General features: G+C 44.5%; 1 protein-coding gene across 3 annotated transcripts in view; it reads right to left on the reverse strand.

Moving 5' to 3' along the window:
• The window catches only part of SLC4A7 (solute carrier family 4 member 7), a 145,536-nt gene that overhangs the window by 106,284 nt on the left and 13,338 nt on the right, over positions 1 to 25,914 (reverse strand). The gene's annotated exons all lie outside the window — the stretch shown is intronic.

Consider the following 25,914-nt stretch of genomic DNA (forward strand, 5'->3'; position numbering starts at 1 on the left):
CAGAGAGGGCAGTCACTCCTCCTGTATCATACGCGGCTGAAGATTAAGATTTGGGGAACATGGCAGACTTTCAACTTTTTACTTCTGCAAACAGCAAAAAAAAAAAAAAAAAAAAAAATACAATTTTCCCAGATGGTTTCATTTTCAGAGGGTCTGTAAGTGGCTCAGATACAGCAGCCAAGTCGTTTCATGAGAAGACGCAGAGCGGCGTTCGGAAAAGTGACATCAGCTGCCATACTCACCCAGAGGAAGAGCAATAAAGCATATTTATAACGCGGAGGGAAAAGCCTAAGGAATGAACACAGCCGCATCTACACGTGTTCGGGGAAACTAAAGGAGTTGTCTGGGTGTGTAATATCGGTGGCCCATCAATCTCATATCTGTGGGGGGGGCGACAGCAGGAATCTCCAATAGGCCGTTATTCGCTCGGCTACATTTTTTGGGCTGTGTCGCCATTTTTCGGAGACTCGGTACATTTTTATTTTTCAGTCGATGTAGCCGTGTAACAGTTAATCCTTTGCGGGACAAGAAGACATTTTTTCGACTACGCCATTTAAGATCAATGTGACGTTCTGATCGCTTGTTACGGCATTTTTTGTGGAATTCCAATTTTGGGATTCTGGAGTTTAGTTTGCTGCAGTGTTTACCGATCAGATTAATTATTTTTACAAGCCGGACCTTTCGGAACTCAGCGATACCACGTATTTTTTATTTAAATTTAATACCTAATTTTTAGTGGGGGAGGGGAAAAAATCAGGGTGACTTGAACTTACTTTTTTTGTTGCTTTTTTTTTTTTAATTATTATTTTGCTGCACATAGGGGGGGGGGGGGGGGATTTTTTTCTTTGTTGCCCAGCCATAGGCAGTGTTTCAAAGGATGGCATGGGGGTCTTCAGCAGACCCGTTTGTCACAGAAACCTGTCGGTGACCCACGAACATGTCACAGGCATGACAATGGGCTCATGGAATGACGCGCACCCGTGCCATTGTGTGCCAAATGTCGCCGTCAGAGATTGACAGCAGCATTTAAAAGATCTAACAATCGCTTCAGACTTGTGCCGTACGTGTACAAGGGGTTAAATAGTCGCTAATCTGCAGTACTCAGCAGCAGCTGCTGCTGCTACACATTGAACAGAGGCGAGCTGATCTGCTCTATCAGTGCTTACATCCGGCTGCAGGAGCAAACAGCTGATCAGTGGGGGGTGCTGGACCCCCAACGATCTGAAAGGTCATCAATATCATGTCAGGGCAACCACGTTAACCAACAAGTAAATGATACAGGCTACCACCAATGTTATCACATATGTAGTAGGTGATAAAGAACTACATGGTGCCATTCTGGATATTCCTCCTAGACTTGTATGATTAAACTACCAACAAGGCGGTACCATTTGCTTTCACAATAGGGCACCACAGTCCGGATAATGTCAGACTGTGTGCGGACCTGCTCCACTAGTTTCCATAGTATTTGGCTGTAGGCAGCACGGTGGCTCAGTGCTTCGTACTGCTAATGGGTTCCAATCCGAGCAGGGACGACATTTGCATGGAGTTTGCACGTTCTGACTGTGGGTTTCCTCCCACACTCACAAGACGTATAATCGCTGAGACTTAGATGACCATTGTCCGCAATGGGCCCCACAATGCTGCTCAGGCACTGCAGCTATGTTACCTCTATATAAGCTAGCGTAAAAGCAAATACATGTGCAGTGACAGAAGACAAGTAAATGCCACCGCTATGGAAGAAATCTGGGTGACCTTTCATGCTTCACGGTTCTTTAAATGGTTTTGCACACTTAGGCGCAATCAGCTGTTCTGCCATGTCGTTGCTGACAACAGGAGGCAACAGAGAAAACCTGCTAAGAGGGCCGCACTATGCGATGTAGCAGGTGCAACAACACAGACTCCATGGAGCTCGAAACTGTACGGCACAGTTACACAGTTAAAGGGCAGGTACATGGCTGCACAGGATCCGGTTGGCAGCGCGTGGGTGCTGAAGGTTTGAAATCCTAAGACAATGGATGGAGCGCTGACTATGGCTACACGGCAGTCTCCACTAGGATGTGACTGCCGCTACTTAGGCCTGTTTCACACTTCAGTTTTTTGTGTCAGTCAAAATCCGCCAAAAAGGCAGAAAGTGGATCCGTTCCTAACTGATGCCACCGGATCCGTTTTTTTGACGGATCCGCCGAATGAAGAATTTTAAAGGAACCGCTGCGAGCGGTTTTTTTTCGTCCACCAGAAAGGATTTCAGGGTTAAATTCCCGGCTAACTTCCTTTCTCTGGGCATGCGCACTGTAAAATGCGGATCCTGCAGCAAAAAAAAAAAAAAAAAAAAAACGTTGCAGGGTCCGTCCAGGCATGTTGGCGGACGCAAAAAATTTGGCGGATCCAACGGATGGCCATCCGTCAAGATCCGCCGGTAATGCAACTCAATGGGGAAAAAAACGGATCCGCCAAAAAAAAAAAAAAAAATGGCAGATCCGTTTTTTTCAAAAACCGGCAGATTTTGACTGATGGTCAAAAACGGAAGTGTGAAACAGGCCTTACAGGAGAGGGTCGAGGGGTCCCCGGATTAGTAGAAATCTCTCAGTTGCCACCCTGTCTAAATAATTTGACTCCAATTTAAATGAAACTGTCTTCTGTGCTCCGCAGGCGTGAGGAGCTTGGACAATACTTTTCCTTTAGAGAGTGGTGTGATGTGGCAGAGTCAATAGCTCAACTCTCTATTAACACAGCTTTGGTAGACTATCGGTATAAACTCCTCATGGGATGGCATTTGACACCAGGAAGCTAGAATTAATTTTCCTGGGATCCTCTTCCCATTCTTTTTGGTGGGTTATTGGGGTACAACGCTTTGAATGTGCTTTTCTCTTCTAGAGTCACCCAGGTGTCCCTTGCCCGATTCCCTTGGGAAACGTTAATGAACAGGCCGTTACTTTATCTACCAAAACTATTCTCAAATGTTTCTTGCTGCCTTAGTATTGTAGGAGCTTGGAGGTCTCCTTCAATTAACGCTGAGCTAGTAAAATTTAAAGGTTCATAGTTACACAGAGGTTGTCCGAAACACAGTGAACCCAACGCTCAATATCTAACCATTTAAATTTAAAGAGTAACTACTTTCGCACTGTACATCAGTTAACAATTCCCCACAGTTCCCTCTGTACTGTAACTTCCTTCCTTTGTTTATTTCTGCCCCATCCACCTTCTGATGAGATTATGTTGGAGCCTCCCAGCATGCACTGGGGATTCTCAAATAGACCATTATTGGGGTCTGGGGCTGCAGTCACTCACCCCTGCTTTTTCTGCCCAGAAAAGGGATTTCATCGGGGGGGCTGGTACTGCAGTCACTCGCCGCCGCTGCTGATGTCACCACCCTGAATCGGGAAGTCAGTGACAGCGCATTTATGTCGCTGTGCTAATCTCTGGTCTACTTAGCCGTGTGCTCTCTCGCTGGTTCATCACTTCTCATTAAAATCGGTGAGGAGGAACACTAGTGGTGTACATTGAAGCTGTGTGCACACACATGCAGAATATTTCTGCATAAAAATCGGACTCCTTCCCAGAAAACGCGCGTTTTTTTCCGGAGCATCCCCAGTCCTAGAAAATAGCTAGAAATGCGGATTTTTCCGTGAAATTAATGAGCATGCTGCGTTTACCGCAATGCGTTTTTTTTCGGAAAAAAAGGCATCAATATGCACAAAAAGTGCAGAATTAATTAAAATGGGGGTGCTTCTTGTAAGCGTTTTATTTGGTAAAAACGCAGAAAAAAAAACGCATACGTGTGAACACAGCCTGAAAGAGAAAGGACAGGGAAAATATATATGTCAGAATTGACAATCATCGCATGCTCACTAGAAGAGCGACTAGCCAAGCCCCGGAAACGGACTTCATTGAGGACTCCAGTTTCAGGGCTAGTGACTGCAGCCCCAGCCCCCTGGTGACAGTGTTTCAGGGAGGAGAAGGGGCAAGCGACAGCAGCACCAGCTCCCTGATGACGTGCTGTTTGAGAATCCCCAGTGCATCATGAAAGAACAAGAGTTAAAAGTACAGAGGGAATGGTAGGGAATTATTAACTTGATGTACATTACAAAATAAGTTTAATTTTAAAATCAAATAGATATGAAAATTAGGGTCACTGTGACAACACCTTTAATGAGAAGCCCTCTAGTACCCTTTAAGATAAGACTTTGAAAAGATCTGGAGAAGATTAATATCTGCACAGAACTGATGGGTCAGAAAGGCGGGTATGCACCCCTATGGAGTGGATGACTGGAGGAATACCCTATAAATTTCGGTCTTGCTTGCTCACCCGTCTCATTTTTTATTGCCTGAAGACTCCATGAACTCTGATTAACGGAAGAACAGTGTGTGATGGGTACTCATGTTAAAGAAGCCCCCTATGAACCCTTCCCCCCCCCCCCCATATTACACATTGCTTGTGACCTGTATGTGGCTTTTACATTGTAAGCCTATGGGTCATCAAGCTTTACATTGTAGAAGACTTCTGGCTCACACACAGAGCGTACAGTCTGAAGAGCAGCGACGTCACTCAGCAGAGCGGAAACAGATCTGGTTCACACAAAGGGTTCCCGTTGTATATTTGTTTTCTGCGAGCTTTTGCCAAAGAAAACATCATTTACTAATACCAAGCTGGACGTTTCTTCACACAACTGAAGAAGCTTCCAGCTCCGTATTAGTGAGTAATGGGGTTTCCTCCAAAAAGGGTGCTCACTAAAAAAAAATTTGCATGACAGATTGAACTTCCGGCATTGAGAAGCAGCACTTCATGCATCAGCAGGTTCTCAGCAATTTACTCATTACAGGAAGGAAGCGATGACTGATCTTAAAAGGCATCTATGAGGTAAGAGACCAACCAGGACATGATACTAAAAGGCCCTTTATTATGGAAGAAAGTTTACACGGCTCTGTTACTGACTTGATATTTAGAGACATTTTCATTCTTGTAATTTTTCAAAAGTGGATCCATGTATAAAAATGCTAATAATAAACATCACAAATTCAGAATCTCGAATCTGCAGTGACAGCTGCCAAGATGGCGATAGCGCAGGTCACGTCTCCTGTACCGCACCACTGGACTGGAAGATGACCTATTATTTTAATTCTAGTCTTAAGAGGCCAGTTTACCGGATTTTTTTTAAATTTCAACCAAGTATGTCCTCCAATTGGTGCTGTCCCACTGATTCTGTGATAGTTTTTCTTTTTATTCTGTTCCCCTCAGTTCCAAAATTATGTCCCTTAGAAATAAGCAGGCAACGATTCCCGTATACCTCCCAGATCCACGCACGGATGGTTCAAGGGAAAAATTGCACATTACTCTAGAATGGAGGGGCTCAGAAGAAAAAGAGAAGACAGATTCAGAATCAGGAGCAGCGCCAATTGGAGGAGGTCCTAAGTTTAAAGGGTTTGTCCACTGCTAGGACCTCCCCTATTTAATCTGGATGTTTGCCTCTGACTAGATAAAAACACTTATACTCCCCTCTCGTGCTGCTGCCATTCCAGTGGCGTCGCGATACATGCTCCCGGGGACAAGTGTGGTTGTTACATCACGCGAGCCCTGCATCCAGTCACCACCGGCTTTACTTACCCATCTGAAAGCGGGGGACAGTAATCAAGAAGAAAAAAAAATAAAAATCTAGAAATTCACATGCAGTTATTAACATTTTCATGTTATTCCTGTTTTTTTGCCATTGTACAGTATGACAGCTTTTCACACGAAAATGTACTTAAAAGCATACAGAAACTGCAGCAGTAAAGAGTGCATAGAATGCTAATAACCGCATCCATTGGTGAAGTGCAGCACAGAGCAATAATGCAACCCACTAGGGAAAATGATAATGGAGAGATTAAAATGTATAGTTTCGGCTGTAAACAGAGGTAGACTAGGGAACACTGAAGCTTTAAAAACTTCCTTTGGCTTATTATGGACAACATAAACCAAGGTGTAGTAAAATAAATACAGCCCTCTGGGCAAAAATAGGTAAAAAAAACAAAAACCAGTAGCAGAAGACACAGTCCTTCTGAGAGCAGGGTTCCTCCCGCTCACCGCTAGCAGAACACATGGTTCAGACTGGTTCCAGCATAACTTTTCTGGAGTGTTCCTCTCTAGAGATGAGCGAATTTGATCGGGCCCCCTTCTTATTCGGCAAGCTATAGCGCTTACCGAATAAGCTGCAGCAAGAACCCGGATACATGGAGCGCCCCGACCGATCACAGCCGCGACACATGCAGCTGCGGCGCTGGACAGCAGATCAGACGGAGCACTCCAGGTATCCGAGTTCCCGCTGTAGCTTATTCGGTAAGCGCTACAGCTTGCCGAATAAGCAGGGACCTGACCAAATTCGTTCAACTCTATTCCTCCCCAGACACTGATTACTGCTGCATTTGGAGGCCAGCTACTTAAGCCCCAGACCAAACCCTGGGGTGGTGATAAGGTGGGCATCCTCCCACCCGCTCTCTGGATGTCCACATAAAAGCCAGCCCATTATGCAACTTAGCTTAACCCCCTAACCCCTCACAGCACTTAGTGCGCTGGAGGAAAAACGCTGGGTTTTATATTACTGGCACCATTAGATATCTTCCCTCCAGCACTTTACCAGTGACTGTCACAATAATCAGTGGCCAGTCTGACAACAGAAGAGCTGTGCAGTCTGTAATAAGAATCAAACTGATAAGTGTAGAAGAAGGATCTGCAACACAATCAAGCGCCCCAAAATCAAGTCCTGAACACATTAGTTAAAATAAAGAATCATGTGGGCCTGATCCATCTAGAGTGCTCTGTTGGTGCCCACAGGACCAACACAGCACGATTTCCCCTTCTTTTGCTGCATAGGAGATTCCATTACACTGGCGACAACAGCATCCTATAGGGCCCTATGGGTGCAGGAATACTTGCTGACTTGCTTTTTCCTATGGCATCTGAACAGTGCTTTAAGTGACAGATTTCTTTAAATTATTTACAGCTTTAGGAAATCATACATTTAAGTTGACTACGGAAAGTAAGTTCGAGTTTAGACTTGACCCTGGAGTCCAGCGGATGCACCTGCCCCCTATACAGCACAGCATCAGGTGGCCAAAGAGCACACACTGCACACGAATAGACCCCCCAGAATGATATTTCACTGTTGGTTATGTCTTCTGAATCATTCAGCAGTGCATATTCCCTACCCTGCAACACAATCTGCAGACGCAACAAGACAGCGGGCATATTTAAGAAGGATCAGTCATCAGGACAGGAGAAGTGGCCATTTTGCATTTTATTCCATTCCCCACTTTTCCCATTTATTTCTTCCACAGAGTTGTGCTTTTTCATTTTGGACTGTTCTTTATGGTCTCTACCAAGGGTAAGCATGCAGAGCAGCCGAAACACACGTTCCCAGAGAATCCGGAGCTCCATGTCCGCACAAATTAGCACCAAATCTAAAAGACCCATTTCTATGGAACCATATGGAGGATTTAGAACATAAAAAAATGTGAGCAACAGGAATAAAATAAGAGCAAAAACTGGCCACTTGTGATCTGGGGACTAGTCCTGAGCAGTATGAGTAGACTCATCCCATCATTATCGTAAAAAGTTGAAGATTGCTGATCGTTATCCATTTTGGGATGTTTCTGCAGCAATATTAACAAGCCAAACACTAACGTAAGAAGCCAAAACACCACCTAGCATCACTGCCCACAGGGTGACCTCGATGAATTAGCCCATTATCCAAGGACAACCTTCCCAAGACATGTTATTATCACCAGATTCACTTTTTTGGGATTTGAGTTGATATTAGGAGATTGGACACGATCACCGCTGATTTCCGGCTTTGGACAGTTTATTCCCAACCATCGGTGATGCCCAGGAGCGCGGTCGTAGGCTTAGGATTACACCTGTCACAGGCAGGAAACTCCCACACTGACCTCTGTTGGCTCCAAGCAGGAACTGCAGCTACTTTTATAGACTAAGGCTATGTTCCCACAATGAGTACTTAGTGAGCTTTCGACACTGAGAATTTGTGCTCTGTAATGTGAATGGGATTTATAGAAATACTTGAAGATGTCACACCGGGTTCTGTAGACAAGCGGCCGGTCTGTGCATTAGTGGTCCGTGATCGGACATTTGCATGAGCACATATATGCAAAAAGCAGATATATTGTAATCAACTGGTGCAAAGTATCTAGAGCACGTTCTTCATACCCCAACTGTGAGAGCTGCCTCCCTCCTGTAATGTGGATTGCACAGGTGATGGGTAACCTGGACTGTTAGGCCTCTAATTTACAGATTCTGCTACCCTCGAGCTTATTAGGACTACCGAGCTAATATCCTGTCATCAGTCAGCTAGAATGATAGTTCATTGGGAAAGTTCAACAGATGAGCTTTTTATTAAAATTGTGTATTTTTATTAATTTCATATGTATGCGTGACCTTAAAGAAGACCTGCCACCACATTAAAAAGGTCTAGTTTTTGCCATTTCATTTCTGTTGCTCCCCTGGAGTATTGTCCTCTCTTTATAAAAAATAAAACTCTGCCATACGGTCCCAGAGACGTGGGCCTTTTTATTTAGTGCCAATTCTTGTGGTCTTCATCAGAGGGCCTGGCTCAGATTAGATTTCCTGGGTGAGAGGGAGAGGTGGATTTGAGCCTTTAGGCTGCCCTGCCTCTAACCCTGAGCCAGGCTCCCTTTGCTAAAGATAACAAAAAAAAAACCTCATACTTGGTGTACAAATTAAAAAGCCAGTCAGCAGGAAAAATGCTACTGACCTGCAAATCTGGGGTTAATTTGCAGGTTAATAGTTTTATTAACCTGCCCAGCGCCTGCACTTAGCTTAACTCTGCAGGGAGAACATTAACGTTCTGGTCAATGAAGCGTTCCGGTTTCAGTTACAGGGGCGTCTGAGAATAAAGAACAGTGGCTGTAACCGCGACCCTGACTGACAGCCGCCACAATGCAGAGACCGTGTCAGTCAGGGCTAGGGACACCGTGACAAACCAGATTACTGCTGGGGGGAATAAAGTTAATTTTCTCCCCGCAGTGTTCAGCCAAGTGCAGGTGCCAGGCAGGTTAGTAACGCTATTAACCTGGAGATTAACACTATATCTGCATGTTAATAGCGTTTTTTTTTTTTTCCTTGTGTACAGTTGCCTTTAAAGGGTTACTCCCAACACAAAGTTTTCACCTATCCTATCGATAGGCAAGAATTTTACAATTGGTGGGGGTCTGATTTTTGTAATCCCCACCAATTCCTGTTGGATTGGTGTGGCACCCTGATTAACTGTTCCCTATCTATGGGACCACTGGAGAGAGACATTCAAATACCGGGCCCAGCTTTTTCAGAGAATGAAAGGAGCAGGGGGTGCCCATGGGCAGACGCCAGACACCACTCCATTCCAGCAGGACTTTTCAAAGCCCCATTCTCGAGATCAGTGGTGGTGCCAGAGATTGGCCACCCAGTCATTCAATGCTCAGCTATATGCATAGAATTTAACATCTGTGTTGCACCCTCCATTCTAAGACAGAACTCCACTATATGTCGGGGGGGGGGGGGAATCAGACAGTGCTGATAATTCCTCCTCCTAGGCATTATGTTGTAGCTGTGTGAACACAGCCTAACAAAGTCACTCACATTTATGTGTGTCCTCATTAAACTAGAGAGAAAGTCGTATTCCTCATAGATGCCATATAGCTGGATCAGCACCACCTTTACAGAAACAGCTAAGGTGAAATCTAAGGCCATGGTCTCAGTGTAAGAAAAGTACTCCAGAAAATCTGCAATAATCAGAGCAGACTGGTGTTGCATAATTTGTTGCACATATTTGCAGAAAAAGGACATCAGTTTTTGCAAGTGTGAACATGGCATAAAGTTAAATCTGGCCTGCAAGTTAAATCTGGCCTGTAAACAAGACAGTACTATGGGCTGCCTCTCAATCAATGGTTATACTGGCAGCACTTGCAGGATGTCAGTCATCCTCAGAGCATGTTATTTTAGGAGATTCTATGAAGTTCATGGTGTAAGAGCTGACAAGCGTCTGCGGGTGTCCTCAGCCAATGTGACTTGGACATAATGCTGCTGCTGTAAGAGAAATCAAGGAAAATTAAAAACTCAAGTATGAGAACATCTGGAGGTCGCCTATAAAAGAAAAACGATCATGGTCAGCGCCAAGTTTCGCCAGTCTTTATAGGACTGCAAATCTCTGGAAGGAAATGAGCAGCGCACCAGTCACATTCACCATAAGAGTTCCTGGGGTTTTGATCATTCTTGGTGTCATCGCAATACAACGAGTTTACTCAGTATACATCGTGTAGGGGTAAATGGACGACTGATCTCACTGTCCGACTACGTGCGATCCCAGCTCTAACACGACAAGATGAGAATAACCAGTTATACAGTGGAAGTCACTTCTGTGATCCAATCTGAAGGATCCCTTGGCCAATCTGCTCCTTGTTTTATATGTTCAGAAATGGCACATAAATGCCACACCAAAAACCTGCATGAAGTTACAGTACAACGTGGACATGGCTTTATAAATTCCCGCTGATACAGGGTAGGACCACAGGATCCTTTATGGTTTGACAAAAACCAAGTCTCAAAGCGCGTCAGAAAATCGGCTGTAATCTTTACAGACGCATTGGAGTAAGATCTTAAAGGGGTTGTCTGGTCTAAGACAAGTCTGCAGTCACTATGTAACTTCAGACATGTGATTCCTCACATAGCACACATATGCATACTCCCGGACAGAATCGGACTAGACAAGTTTCCGGAGCGCTCAATGCAAGTGTACAGTGTGAGGCTGAGAACAGTCTAGGTCGGATTTTGGCCGGAAGTGTGTGGTCACTGACAGCCGTTCCCGGCGCAGACACTGGAGAATCCTCACAGAGCGCAATGTGAGGATTCACAACTCTGCAGTCAAACTGACTGCAGACTTGTCGTTTTATCCAAAAAAAGAGGACATCCCGGAACTCACATGGGTTGACTTAATTTGCTTTATTCCACATTACAGCAAAACGTTTCAGCTCATCCAGAGCCTTTGAATTGGCAAAGCCTCTGGATGAGCTGAAACGTTTTGCTGTGATGTGGAATAAAGAAATTAAATCAACCCATGTGAGTTCCGGGATTTCCTCTTTTCTTGGATGAATCATTCCCTCTACGTGCACCACGATAACGACTGGAGTGCTGACTACTTTTTATTATCATATGACTTGTCGTTTTAGACCAGACAACCACTTTCAGGGAGACCTGTCATTAGATTCACATAGTCAAAAACCAAGGGGTAAATCAGAACCTGGCTGCACGTCTGCAGCCAAGTATGTTTTACTCTCAAATGTTGCCCCAGCCCGGCTTATTCCTCCTCCGCTCCAGTCAATAGGGAGAGACCGGTCAATGAAATGAAGCAGGGTGAGGAGTAGCATGGCGGGGCTGCACTGGATTAGTGAGGTCCTGCTTGATGGTCCTCAGCTGGCTTTTAAATTACCTGGCTGCAATTGCACAGCCAGCGATTCGTGCAGCATGATTCTAATGATAACTTCCTTTTAAGTTTTCCATCAGCGTGACCATTGTTATCACTAGAAGAAATGGAGACTGGCAGAAGCAAAGGTGTCACATCATCATCATCATATTTTGGTGCTATAAAAAGGAGCCTATAGCTACTGTTACACATTATTTTGCATTGACATTAGTGTGCTAAAATTTGAAGCGGGACCTACAGGACATTGCATCATTATTAATGTCAAAATAGCAAAACCCTACTGGAACAAAGTGGTTGATATGGGTGGCCAGACATCTACATAGAACAGTGGGTGGCAGTAATCTGCTCTTCTATTATTGTTTGCATTTTTTTTTCCCTCTTAATTTTGGTCCAAAAAATAAAGGGTACCTCTAACAATTACACCTCTTTCAAGGAATTTAGAAGAAATGGAGACAGGTGGCAGGCTGAAGGTTGCTTTGGCAACCAACCGAAGCCAGGAGATTTCAGTGAAGCTTCGGCAATTGCGTGTAAATAGAATGTATGAGAGACATGGATCGGCCATGTGACACTTCGCTGAATATTTTCCCCCAGCCATACAAAATAAAAAGAAAAAAAAAAAAAAAAAAAGTTTATAGCCAGCCTACTTCCATTTGCTTGTACTAAGCAAGACATGAACTATGCCAGATGACATTTTCCTTGGAAACAAACGGGGAGGAGGCGCAATAGCTACTTCTGCTGACGTAAAGCATTCTTCCTACCAGAAGATATCTGCAATCTTGTGCCTCACCATGTTATATTTAGTTACACTGTACTTAATCAATACGGCCATCAGGCAACTTCCAGTGCCACAAGGTAAGCAAACAGGCGGAAAAAGTGCTTACGGATTGCAGGGCCTCGCTATTATCTGCCAGATGAATCTGCTGGACACCCTTGTGTTTCATGCAAGGACATGGTGAGCAGAACATATCCGAGACTCGTCCTGGGTCACAGTCTTCAAATAGTATTTGTAACCATGTAAAAAAGCAATAAAACGTAGACAAAACGTCCACAGTTTTTTAACTGATAAACAAGTAAATGTCCAAACATAGAAGAAACAAGTTACAATTGTCTTGTCCAGGGGTGGGGAAAAAAAAAAAAAAAAAAAAAAAGGATCACCTATATTAGACACCCAACTGAAAGCACATGAGACAGCAGCATTCATCATGGCGTGGACTGCGCATGGCCCATGTGGACAGGATAGCGTCTCGTGGTGACATGCTGTAAAAGCTGGTTCCACCTCATCCCAGAGCAGAACTTTATGGATATTACTTGGGGTCTGAAGGCCAGGAAAGTTAAGGAGATGCAGTTATGGTGTCTGGAACGGATCTATACAACTCTAGAGACATAGTGCATTATACTTCTGTAGTCATGAGGTTTTATATAAATTTTTTGGATTCTATGTTTTTAATGAATCTTGAATAAAGCAAATTATTTTTACTCGTTAATAGATGGATGTGCCGCTCATTTCCTCCTATCCTCTCGGGCTGAACTTCACCAGCAGGACCGGCACCCAACACACAGATCTCAACATCGGATGACATGGCGTAGTGAGGCAACAATTCGTCCCTCTGTCAAGTTGTCATGAAGGGATGGACTTTGTCAACCATACTACTTGGGTAAGCCCTACAGGTCAACCATCAATCCACAGCTATCTCAGAACCCTGGGTTTGCCAAAAAGACATTCCCCACAACACTAACCCACCTCCACCTCCCTAAACTATAGACACCGGACAGGAAGGGATCATCCAATCATGCTGTTTTTAAGCAAACTGTGACCCTATGAAGTGGATTCATCTGACCACACAGTGGGGAATATCTATCAAACTAAATGCACCAGAAGTCTGGTGTAATTTGCACCAAAACCAATCTTTAATGAGTTGCAGCATATTAATTGTGTGCTTTAGACATATTTTACAACTTGACAAGAGATGTGGATTATCGAGAAAAGAACGTGACCTAGTGTGCAACAGCAAAAAAAAAAGCCAAAAATGTGGCGCTCATTTTTTGGCAAAAAGTAAGTTAGCGAATAGGTGATGTAAATTAAGTCCAGACAGTATTACAATTACACAAATTTATCAACCGGCATAAGAACAGTATAATAAATTTGGCAGATTTTCAGACTGTCGGATTCTCACATGATAGTAGACAAGCCGCCAAGAACAGGAAACGGTCTTCACAAACGTATGCAAAAGCCTCAATCTGCAGAATCTTAGCTTTAACAATTCTGGTAAATCTGGGTTTCAATTTCACAAGTAGCACATAGTATTGTAGCAGCTGTTTCTAGCAGAGCCCAGTGTGAGAAAACTCGATCCAGCTGCAGGAAGAAATGGTTGTGAAGCCTCCACTATATTTTCAGACAAACATGGCCCAAAACAACAAAATGTCCACTTTAATAAACCACCCCAGAGAGATCCTGCAAGTGAGCACCGAAAATGGCAGAATCCTGAGGATGTCAAGAGTGCGAGCGCGCCCCAGGTACTTTACTCTGAAAATAAAGAGGAGAACCCCATCACCAAATGATCCAGACATAGGCCTCATTCTAATAAATAGCCAGCACACACTGTGCTTAGGATTTAATGATGTTGCTCCGTTCTTTAACTTGTTACTTTCCATGTAGGAAATTGGAGAAGAGGAAAAACAGAACATTTCCCCTTAGGAGCATCTGTTGGTATACAAGGAATCTCTGCAGAGCATGAGAGTGAGAGCTGTCTACTCCCAGGATGCATCATCCAGGCCCAGACACCATAGGAAATGAAAGAAACATTGTTGCAAATATTATTTCCTACTGTGTAGCTAAAAGATACAAAGTATCACATGTAAACAGTGACATTTACATTCTTTATCACCTGGGCTTGAGCCTACTCTGCCAGGAGAACCTATATAGGCTCAAGAGTAAAATTCTTTAGAAAAAGAAAATCCTCTTTGAGGGTTCTCGGGTGGGTACAGCAGGCAGGTGATGGCGTTCACAGGACTAACAGACCCCATCATGGGCAGCAGAATGACGCAGGTTCCCAAGGAGCGCAGGTGCACAGGGAATCCTCAGAGCTTCTTCATGACTACCAGCATGTACAGGAGGCGGCTAATGAAGCCTTCACACGGATGACACCTGGGGACTACAGAATGCAACCAAATCACATCCAACAGGCTTGTGTAATGCTGGGTCACAGGATGGGAAGATGGACCTTTGATCACAGGAAGGGATACGAGTGGCATCCACAGAATTAAACTAAATCACTCACCAGGTTTTTGTGAACCCATTCGATTCCTGCAACCTTGTTTCTAGCGATTTGTCACTTACTGGGCTTCTTGATGCATTTCATAAAAATCAGTTTCGGCTATGACAGATCTACCAGTTGTCAGAATGCTGAGCTCTGTATAACCCCGCTCCCACCATTGATTGACAGCTTTCTGCCTATGCACAGTGTACACAGAAAGCAGTACTGTGGTGGGAGGACAGCAGGAGCTCCTGAATATCAAGGACTAAATACCTGAATCTTTGCTAGTCCTCTGTGACAATTTTCCTGCTGATACAATATTTTTGATAGGAAGTACAGAAGACTGCCCAGTAAATGACATCACTGGAATCAGGGTCTCTGCACCAAGTTTATGCTGCATATAGAGGAGGCAGCAAAAACCCCTTATTAGAGGGTCATCACAAAAGGACGGTTCAAACCAAGTGCAGGCGCTCGGTGCATCATGGCGTGCCTAAACATTTAAGTGCACTTTCCCCTCTATCTCCACCCTACCTTTGCTTTGTGAAACCAGAACTGTTAATCAAAGAATCGGTGCAAAGATAAGTGGAGAGGAGACAGAGGGAAAGTAAGCAGGTGGAAAGGTACATTTAAAATGATTGGCCCTACCATGATGCGCCTGTACTTTAAGTAAGTCCCGCTAAAGACGAAAAAGAACCATCGAAACGTGCACATCTATACCCAGGCTTAGAAAAAAATAAGTTACAGTATTTAGAATAACTATCTGCCACTAGGGGAAAATATACCATTTCTGCAACCTGTGCAGCCACACAAGAGCCCTAGAGGTATGGAGGCCACTTCCACCTCAAAATCAGCACATAATTGGGTGCATTATAATGAACAATTGGACTGCAAGGGGCCAACACACTGTTCTTGCACAGGGGCCCTCTTCCCTCTCTCTGTCTGACCCCTGCTACCACCTACCTGCAGTCAGTCCAGAGAGCTCCTGACAAACACACTAAACATATCCATATGTCACGGTAGCCAGACACAGGGCAAAAATGTGACCCAGCATAGCACCCCAGCCGGGCTAGGCCATTTCCGACACAGAATTAACAGATCCGCTAAGTGTTACAAGTCTGATTGTATAAAAATCTACAGTCAGCACAATGACCATTAAAATGTATGATGATCTAGACTAAAATGTGACAAATGTTAAAAAATTTCATTTATCGTCTAAACTCGCTTTAAAAAAAAACAAAAAAAAACAAAAAAAAACAATTGTGATGAAAGGCTAACAAAAAGCTCATAACCTCAATAGAACAGACTGAATTATAGCAAATGGGTGAGGATTCCATGAAAAAGGGGAGGTTATGAGAGGCGCCAACATACAGTATATGTAGGCCAATAATGCCATGTGAACATAGTCCTGCAGTAAAGTCAGAATCTGCTGTAAACCACTCACGCATTGATGGATCTCCCAAAACTAGATATCATGAAAGGTGCAGGCATTCTGGATCTAAGGAGAAACACTGTAAGGCTACTTTCACACATCAGGTTTTCGGCGTCAGGCGCGATCCGGCGTCGTGCCGGAATGCCGGATCCGGCAAATGTTTTGTAAAACCTGATGTGCCGGATCCGGTTTTCTGCCGGATCCGTCTTGTTCTTGACAGACAAAACCGGATCCGTCTCATCCGGTTCATCCGTTTTTCCGACGGATTACGCCGGATCCGGTTTTTAAAATTGACCCTTGTGGCCCCTCAAGGCAGAGTACACTGGCAGGATGACAGAGTGTGAAAGATTTGTGCCCTAACCAAACTTGTGTACCTTCTGGACCAACAGTATATACCTTTGCCAACCAAAGTTGGCTATCTTGTCATGGTCTACTATTTTTAGCTTTAGGCCACAGGTGTGTACCTGGTTGTGTTTTATGCAAAGTATTTCACCTTTTAACAAAAGTTGTGTACATTGTTAGGAAATCACCAACAATAAACACAACTTTTTAGGTGAAATACTTTGCTTCAAACACAACCAGGAACACAACTGTGGCAAAAAGCTAAAATTTACCCACAGTTATACCTGGTTTTGAATACCTTTTTACCTTTGAAATACCCTGTATTTAACCTTTTTTTTAAACATAGTTCGCCGCAGAAAGAAAAGACAGACAACCATTGTGAAACGATAATTTAACTTTTATTTAACATTTTTTTTAAAATGTTTTTAAAGTGCAAAAAACTTTTTTAATAAAGGTTTTAAACCCAATGGGCATTTTTATTAAAAAACACACATTACAAATCTGTGTATTGTGGGGTGGAAATACTGCTGGAGGGGCTGCGGGACACTTCGACACTGGGTGTGTGGAGAGAGGACTGGGATCGTGGTGGGGAAGGAACAGTTAGAGGTGAAGGTGTGGAAAAAACTACAGAATGGGTGGACATGTGGGAAGCAGAAGAGGTGGTGGGTGGTGGAGTGGAGGGTTGGGCAGGGACTGTAGGAGCAGATGATGTTGATGGAGAGTGGTACGGGGAAGGAGTTTGGTACGGGGAAGGAGTTTGGTACGGGGAAGGAGTTTGGTACGGGGAAGGAGTTTGGTACGGGGAAGGAGTTTGGTACGGGGAAGGAGTTTGGTACGGGGAAGGAGTTTGGTACGGGGAAGGAGTTTGGTACGGGGAAGGAGTTTGGTACGGGGAAGGAGTTTGGTACGGGGAAGGAGTTTGGTACGGGGAAGGAGTTTGGTACGGGGAAGGAGTTTGGTACGGGGAAGGAGTTTGGTACGGGGAAGGTTGCTGGAAGTGGGGAGATGACTGGTACTGGGGAGGTTGCTGGTATGCAGTAGGAGGGGGAGGATGAAAAGTGGCTGGAGGGGGTGCAGATGTAATAGGAGGGGGGAGGATGGAAAGTGGCTGGAGGGGGTGCAGGTGGAGGAACTACAGTGGTGGGAGGTGGAGGTTGGGAGGTAACCTGCTGTAGAGCACCGTGGCACGAATGCATTACATGCATCTGCTGGGCAGGAGAGAGCGTTTCCATGCGCTCCACAACAGACCTGAAAAAGGTGTGGTTTGGCGAAGATCTTGCTTCTGAATGCATGGTTTGCAGAAGTGTCTTCACCTCCAGAATGCTGGAGTTGATCTGCTGAAAGCCTGCGGAGATTTGCTCTGACAAGACTTTGAGACAGTTCTGGAAAGATGCATTCAGATGCAATAACTCTTGCGCATAACTCTTTTCCTGACCCCTCTGCCGCTGCCGCCCAGTACCCGCAGGTGTACTAGAGGCGGCGGGGGCAGAAGGGTGGGGTAAAGGGAAAGCGATCTCCTCACCAGCAGCTTCATGTAATGTAGGCGGCCACGATGCTCCTGTGCTGGTGGATGGGACAGATGGGTCGAATGTGTGGGAAGGCAGGGAAGGTGCAGATGTACCGGGGCGGTCGAAGTGTCCCTCGGTGCCGGTCTCCTCAGGGATCGCCTCAGAAGGGTCCAATCGTGCAGGCTCCCGAGTGCTGCTCACCGTGCTGTGGAATAAAGAGAAAAAAAAACAATTAAAATACTGACATGGTATGGCCCTGGCTGAAAAAAAAAAAGTTACATCTTTTTCACATGTGGTGTGTAATATTTACCTTCTGGTGAGCATTGTTTCCCGGAGGAACGACAGGGCTTGTGCGTACTTGTACTTGCTCCTGCGTCCTTCAGATCCACTCGGGGACCGCATCTCTTTATTGAACTCCTTCTTGAAACGATCCCTCACAGACCGCCACCGATTCACAATTCTGTTCCCTGAAACGAGAAAGGAGTGGTTAGTATACAACATCAGTGTTTCACAAACTCCAGTCCTCATGGTCCCCAGGGGTCATGTTTTCAGGATTTCAATAGTAAATAGAAATCCTGAACACATGATCCGTGGGGACCACGAGGACTGGAGTTCGGGAAACACTGGTTTACATCAAGCAACCGGTACTGTATATACTTACGCTCTTTAATCTGGTCCCGAGCTTCGAGGTCCTCCCAGCCGCCCACAAGGAGAACAGATTTCCTCCCAGAGTCGTCGGGTAATGATCAGGTCAGCGTGGCGGCGGTCAGCCATATTCCAGAGCGGCTCCCTTTCTCTGACGAGATCGATGAGGCGGTCCACATCAATCCCTCCATCCTCACCGTCAGAGTCGGGAGCACGCTGTGAAGGCTGTTAAAGAAAAAGACAAAAATAACATAATTAGCCTCCACAAAAGAAATGAAATAAAAAGTGCCAAAAAACAAAGCAAAAATATTTATACTTACACGCTGGTGACCGCCGCGTTGTTGTCGCCGACGACCCTGGGAGGCACTGCGAGGACCTCTTGGCCGAGCACCAGATTGGGAAGACTAGAGAAGAAAACAAAAAATGTTATGAGTTTGGATGTAGGCATTTGTTTGCTGTGTGTGGTCTGCAGAACATTGTTTTCTATGTGTTGTGTGTAGTGTGATGTTGTGTTTCTGCGTTTGATGCAAAAAACTTACGAATTGTGAGCCCACTCCAAGCGTCTGTCCACCCCTTACTTCTTCTTCTGGGAGCTCCTCTTCATCTTGTGATTCCTGTTTTGAAATAAAAGGCAATGAATAGACATATATTACAGAGATGATGGATTTTGGAAATAAAAACTTACCGTTAAACGCTGACGATGCGAGGGAGGGCTCCCAGAAGAAGATGTGCTGCCCTGTTGATGGCCAGACTCCATGGCTGTGGGTATTGCTGCTGCCAGTGATGCCATTTCTGCTGCTGCATCTCTTTGGCGGCTGTTGAATAAAGAGAAACAAAGGGCCAATGAATATCTTGATATTCCATGGCCCTAGTTTGGAGGAATGGGGGATTTGATAATTACCGTCTCTCATCTGCTTCTGGACTCCCCTCCCGTTCAGCATGCTGCTCCATTTGGGGTGTTGCTGATGGTGCTGCTGCTGCATCTCTTTGGCGGCTGTTGAATAAAGAGAAACAAAGGGCCAATGAATATCTTGATATTCCATGGCCCTAGTTTGGAGGAATGGGGGATTTGATAATTACCGTCTCTCATCTGCTTCTGGACTCCCCTCCCGTTCAGCATGCTGCTCCATTTGGGGTGTTGCTGATGGTGCTGCTGCTGCAGATGTCTGCTGCCTTCTCCTGCGCCTGGTTGCTGTCTTGGGTGGCATGTTGGGTGTGGCTGAGGGTCCCATTGTCTTGCTTTTATATATCTCCTGTGGGCAGAGCTACTGAGCATGCTCAGACCAAAAAAAACCGGATCCGGCCACCGGATCCGGCTTTCGCCGGATCCGGCGCATTGCGGCGCTCATAGGCTTTCATTGTGTGAAAAAGCCGGACGCGCTGGATCCGGCGTGTCCGGCTTTTTCGCCGGAGACAAAAAAACTTTACAGTAGACGTTTTTTCCAGACGCCGGATCGCGACACATTGCGACACATTGCCGGATCCGGCGAAAACCGGATGAAACGCATGGCCATCCGGCGCAAATGCAAGTCAATGGGGGGGAAACCGGATCCGGCATTGCATTTCGCCGGATCCGGTTTCTGTCAAAAGCGCCGGATCGCGCCTGACGGCGAAAACCTGATGTGTGAAAGAGGCCTAAGACCCCTTGTCTCACTCCCTACTGGAAGAAACACGGGAAAGAAACAGAAGTAGGCCACCCGTTAGCTTTTGGATCCGGCTGAAGGTATTGCTGCACGGCTATATGTCACTTATATCCATGTACCCCACAATAGGGTACAGAAAAGTTATAGTAAGTGGGATCTGTAAACACAAAGAGGAATACTTAGATATTCTAGTCTGCTAAATTTAGCTGGACTGCTCCAGTAAAGGTTTCTGGGCTTACAGTTGTGTTTATGATCTCCCTGGTAATGAGTTCACAGTGAGGTTGCTGCATGCAGCAAAGCCACAACATTCCCTTAAAAGCAAATGAAACGCAGAAATTCCCAGAAACGAAATAAAAACACAGGATCCAGAAATGTGAAGGAACCAGCAAGCGCACACCTACCATCACCAAACCTAAACATAGGGACACAAAGAAGACATTCTGTATCAAGTAGCGTCACAAGAATGCAAATCTTTACACTGGACAATTAAAAAAAAAAAAAAAAAAACCTGTGACATGCAACCTTCTATGGAGATTCCCTATGGAAATGTTCTGTACTTGCAAGGAAAAATCTATCTAAATATTAAATGAGACCCTTAGCAGACTATACCTGTATAGCAGGGGGTGAGGAGTGTGGCGATGAAGTGTCCTCCTCGACGCGCGTTTCGGCATCTGCTTTCCCTGACAAATTTAATATTTATATAGCCCGAATACCTTATGTATTATATTTATGCATCCTCCTCACAGCAATCCTTTCGTGACTTCAGATCCGCAGTACAGACATATGCAAGTGCACTTTTTCCAGCCATTCATGCTGCTTACAGATATACGGTACTCTGTTTTCTACATTTTCTGCATGTATCTCAGTGGTTAATACATGTGATGTGTTGATACCAGTACATGGACTCAGGTTATAGGACTTTTGCACTTTATTAAATTTACTATTCCCTTCCTTATCCATACTGGTGTCCACATCAAGGTTAATCACCCATGGTAATTATTCATCATAATTATGATATATATTTTCACAACTTATATATGAGTGTTGCGCTGAATTGCGTTCGTTGCACTACCAGTTATTTTCCCCACCCTATACCTTTTAATGTATTTGACTAATAAAGTTATATATTTTATTCACATTTTGGAATTGTATACTATTTTCTTTGTATGTATGCTCACCGATCAGTCCGTAAGAGATCCATAAATACATATGTGGTGTTATGGAAAGTCCCCTACGTCTATTTACGGTATTTCATATATTCATTATAACTTCATACAGTGGGGGGAAAAAGTATTTAGTCAGCCATCAATTGTGTAAGATCTCCAACTTAAAAACATGAGAGAGGCCTGTAATTGACATCATAGCTAGACAAAAACTATGAGAGTCAAAATGAGAAAACAAATCAAGAAAATCACCTTGTCTGATTTGGCAAGATTTATTTTGCAAATACTGCTGGAAAATAAGTATTTGGTCACCTAAAAACATGCAAGATTTCTGGCTCTCATAGACCTGTAACTTCTCTTTTAAGAGGCTCCTCTGTCCTCCACTCATTGCCTGTAGTAATGGCACCTGTTTGAACTTGTTATCAGTATAAAAGTCACCTGTCCAGAACCTCACAGTCACACTCCAAACTCCAACTCTGGTGAAAACCAAAGAGCTGTCGAAGGACACCAGAAACAAAATTGTAGCCCTACACCAGGCTGGGAAGACTGAGTCTGCAATAGGCAAGCAGCTTGGTGTGATTAAATCAACTGTGGGAGCAATAAAAAGAAAATGGAAGACATACAAGATAATCTGATAATCTCCCTAGATCTGGGTCTCCACGCAAGATCTCACCCCGTGGGGTCAAAATGATCACAAGAACTGTGAGCAAAAAGCCCAGAACCACACTGGGGGACCTAGTGAATGACTTGCATAAAGCTGGGACCACCGTAACAAAGGCTACCATCATTAACACACTACGCCGCCAGGGACTCAGATCCTGCAGTGTCAGACGTGTCCCCCTGCTTAAGCCAGTACATGTCCGGGCCCATCTGAAGTTTGCTAGAGATCATTTGGATTATCCAGAAGAGTATTGGGAGAATAATATATGATGAAGCCAAAATAGAACTGTTTGGTAGAAACAAAACTTGTCGTGTTTGGAGGAGACAGAATGCTAAGTTGCATCCAAAGAGCACCATACCTACTGTTAAACATGGGGGTGGCAACATCATGCTTTGGAGCTGTTTCTCTGCAAAGGGACCTGGAAGACTGATCAATGTACATGAAAGAATGAATGGGGCCATAGATCATGAGATTTTGAGTGCAAACCTCCTTCCATCAGCAAGGGCATTGAAGATGAAACGTGGATGTGTCTTTCAGCATGATAATGATTCCAAGCACACCGCTAGGGCAACGAAGGAGTGGCTTCGTAAGAAGCATACGAAGGTTCTGGAGTGGCCTAACCAGTCTCCAGATCTGAACCCCATAGAAAACCTTTGGAGGGATTTGAAAGTCCGTGTTGCCCAGCGACAGGCCCAAAACATTACTGCTCTAGAGGAGATCTGCATGGAGGAATGGGCCAACATACCACCAACAGAGTGTGCCAACCTTGTGAAGACTTACAGAAAACGTTTGACCTATGTCATTGCCAACAAAGGATATAACAAAATATTGAGAAGAGCTTTTGTTAATTACCAAATACTTATTTTTCCACCACAATTTGCAAAATAAATCTTGCCAAATCAGACATGGTGATTTTCTGGATTTGTTTTCTCATTTTGACTCTCATAGTTGTGGTCTACCTATGATGTCAATTACAGGCCTCTCTCATCTTAAGTGCGAGAATTTGCACAATTGATGGCTGACTAAAAATACTTTTTCCCCCCACATGTGTATTCCCTTCCCTATTCCACCTTCTTTTGAGGTTTTGCCAACCGACTTCTCATCAAGATCAATGGGAAGAACGCTGGTCTGGATGAATCTAGCCCATTGACTATATTGAACCTTGTCCAATTTGCACCAGGAAATCTGTTATCAGTTTTTTTATTTTTTGACAGCATTTGTGATGGCGGCCTGTAGCCCCTCTATTCAAACAGCCATCTAAAGACTTAGCAGATACGATGAAAAGAATTATGCTGCAGGCAGAGCCTTCATAGTCAACGAGGTCCGCCAGGCACTAAGGAAACTGGTCTTCTGACAGATCCAATCGAACTTTGTAGCTTCTGTTATATGCAGATGCTAAATACTAGTGTGAACAGACTAAGTTGTCAGTAAGACCCCAGGAGTGGAAAAAAAAAAAAAAAAAAAAAAAAAAAAAAGTCTGTCCATGATACATAGTGTCTTGGCATAATCAAGTCAGATGAGAAACAGGCTCAGACACATCAAAGGCTCTCATGTGCTAGAGGCGAAAAGCAACACTGAGATCATAAGCAAGTAATCAGAAATGGGGGCTGGACACAGGAATGTGGGCTTCCCAGAGAACTTCATTATTTAGGTCACTTTTACTATTGCCAAATCTTTGCTACTTCTACACATTAAAAAGAGGAGAAAGTTATGACTGATTGTCACTTCACATGGACGGGACGGTACGATGTTATACAGGCAGAATGCTGTGCCAACAGAAGATTGTGTGAGCTGGGACGTTTATGGGATGTTCTGTTGGAGAGAGTCCATGAAAGAATAACCTTAGATCTTATGAATCCATGGCTCGTAAAGATCTTCTAGCTCTTATGAATCCATGGGCAGCATTAATCAGGGACAGACTCGTTACCAAACATCTAGGTTTTACTCAAACACTGCAGCGATTTAGGGCCTATGTAGACAAGTAGTTGCAAGCCGATCAGTGGTCGCTTAACGGCCAACAAGGATTCCAGAAAGACCATCAATTGTTCTGCTGCCGAAAATGCATTCAGATCTTGGGTATGACCAGGACAATGTGCTGCAGAGAACAGCAATTTTACTCGTCTCAACGTGACTGGCCAGTCTCTATTTAGGGAAAGACCTTTTAGTGAAGACCAGCCAGGTAAAAGGAAGCCACAAGAGCACAGGTTCATTCATTTTTCTCCATCTGGAATCCGTTTTAACCTAGGCTTTATTCAAAATACAATAGGCTTTCTAAGGATACTTTCACACATCAGTTTTTTGCCGTCAGGCAGGATCCGGCTATTTAGAAAAAACGGATCCGACGTAAAATTTTGGAGAACTGTAGAAACGGATCAGTTTTTCTGACGGATCCGTCCAGCACGTTACATCTGTTTCCTGGAGGCTGGCCAATTGGATCTGAGCATGCGCAGACTTAAAAAAACGGATCCGGTGGCTGGATCCGTCTTTTTCTGGATCCGGTGCATTCCGGCGCCCATAGACTTTCATTGTAGCAAATAGCTGGAAGCGTCGGATCCGGCGCTTCCGGCTTTTTCGCCGGAGACAAAAAACGTTACAGTAGCCGTTTTTTCCAGACGCCGGAATGAGACAAGTAACCGGATCCGGCGCTAATACAAGTCAATGGGGAAAAACCCGGATCCGGCACTGCATTGACGGATCCGGTTTTACAAAAAAAAAAAAAAAAAAAAGCCGGATGTTGGCTGACGGCGCAAAACGGATGTGTGAAGGAGGCCTAAGCAAATTTGAGGTGAGAAAAAAACAAAACACACACACACACACCAGAAGATAGATGTAGAGTCACTATTCTCTTTTTGATAACTAATTAACCCCTTACCTACAATTGACGTAATATTCCGTCCATGTGACCATGGACACTGATCGCGGCCGAGTGTCAGCTAATTATCACAGCTGACACCCGGCACAATGTGTCAGGGGCGGTCACGGACCGCCCCCGACACGTTAACCCCTTGCACACCGCGATCAAACACGATCGCGGTGTACTGGGGGTTAAAGGGAAGCATCGGCAGGGAGGGGGCTCCCTCCTTGCTTCCCTGAGCCCCCCACGGCAGCGCAATGTGCAGCGCTGCTGCGGGGGGCTCCTTTCCTGCAGGTCCCCGGATCCAATATGGCGACGGGGACCTCCGGGGGCCTGGAGGAAGCTGGCTTCCTCAGTGCCTGCAAAGCGCAGGCATGAGGAAGCCTGTGCAGTGCCTGATCAGCGATCACAGGACAGTTATGTCCCCCCTGGGACATTGTAATAAAGTAAAAAAAATAAAAAAAAAAAGTGAAAAATATATATATATATATATATATATATATATTCCCCAATAAATTCATTTTTTGGAAATAAAAAAAAACACAATAAAAGTACACATATTTGGTATCGCTGCGTCCGTAACGACCCGCCCTATAAAACTGTCCCAATAGTTAACCCCTTAAGCGAACCCCTTAAAAAATAAAAAACGAAGCAAAAAATAATGATTTATTATCATACCGCCGAACAAAAAGTGCAATAACGCGCGATCAAAAAGACACATATAAATATCCATGGTACCGCTGAAAACGTCATCTTGTCCCGCAAAAAACGAGCCGCCATACAGCATCATCAGCGGAAAAATAAAAGAGTTATAGCTCGCAGAATAAAGCGATGCAAAAATAATTATTTTTTTATATGAAATTGTTTTCATTGCATAAAAGCGCCAAAACAAAAAAACGACCTAAATGAGGTATCGCTGTAACCGTACTGACCCGAAGAATAAAACC

Source organism: Dendrobates tinctorius, unplaced genomic scaffold (assembly GCF_039654945.1).
Source record: "Dendrobates tinctorius isolate UK_male_01 unplaced genomic scaffold, ASM3965494v1 ptg000005l, whole genome shotgun sequence".
Taxonomy (NCBI): Eukaryota; Metazoa; Chordata; class Amphibia; order Anura; family Dendrobatidae; genus Dendrobates; species Dendrobates tinctorius.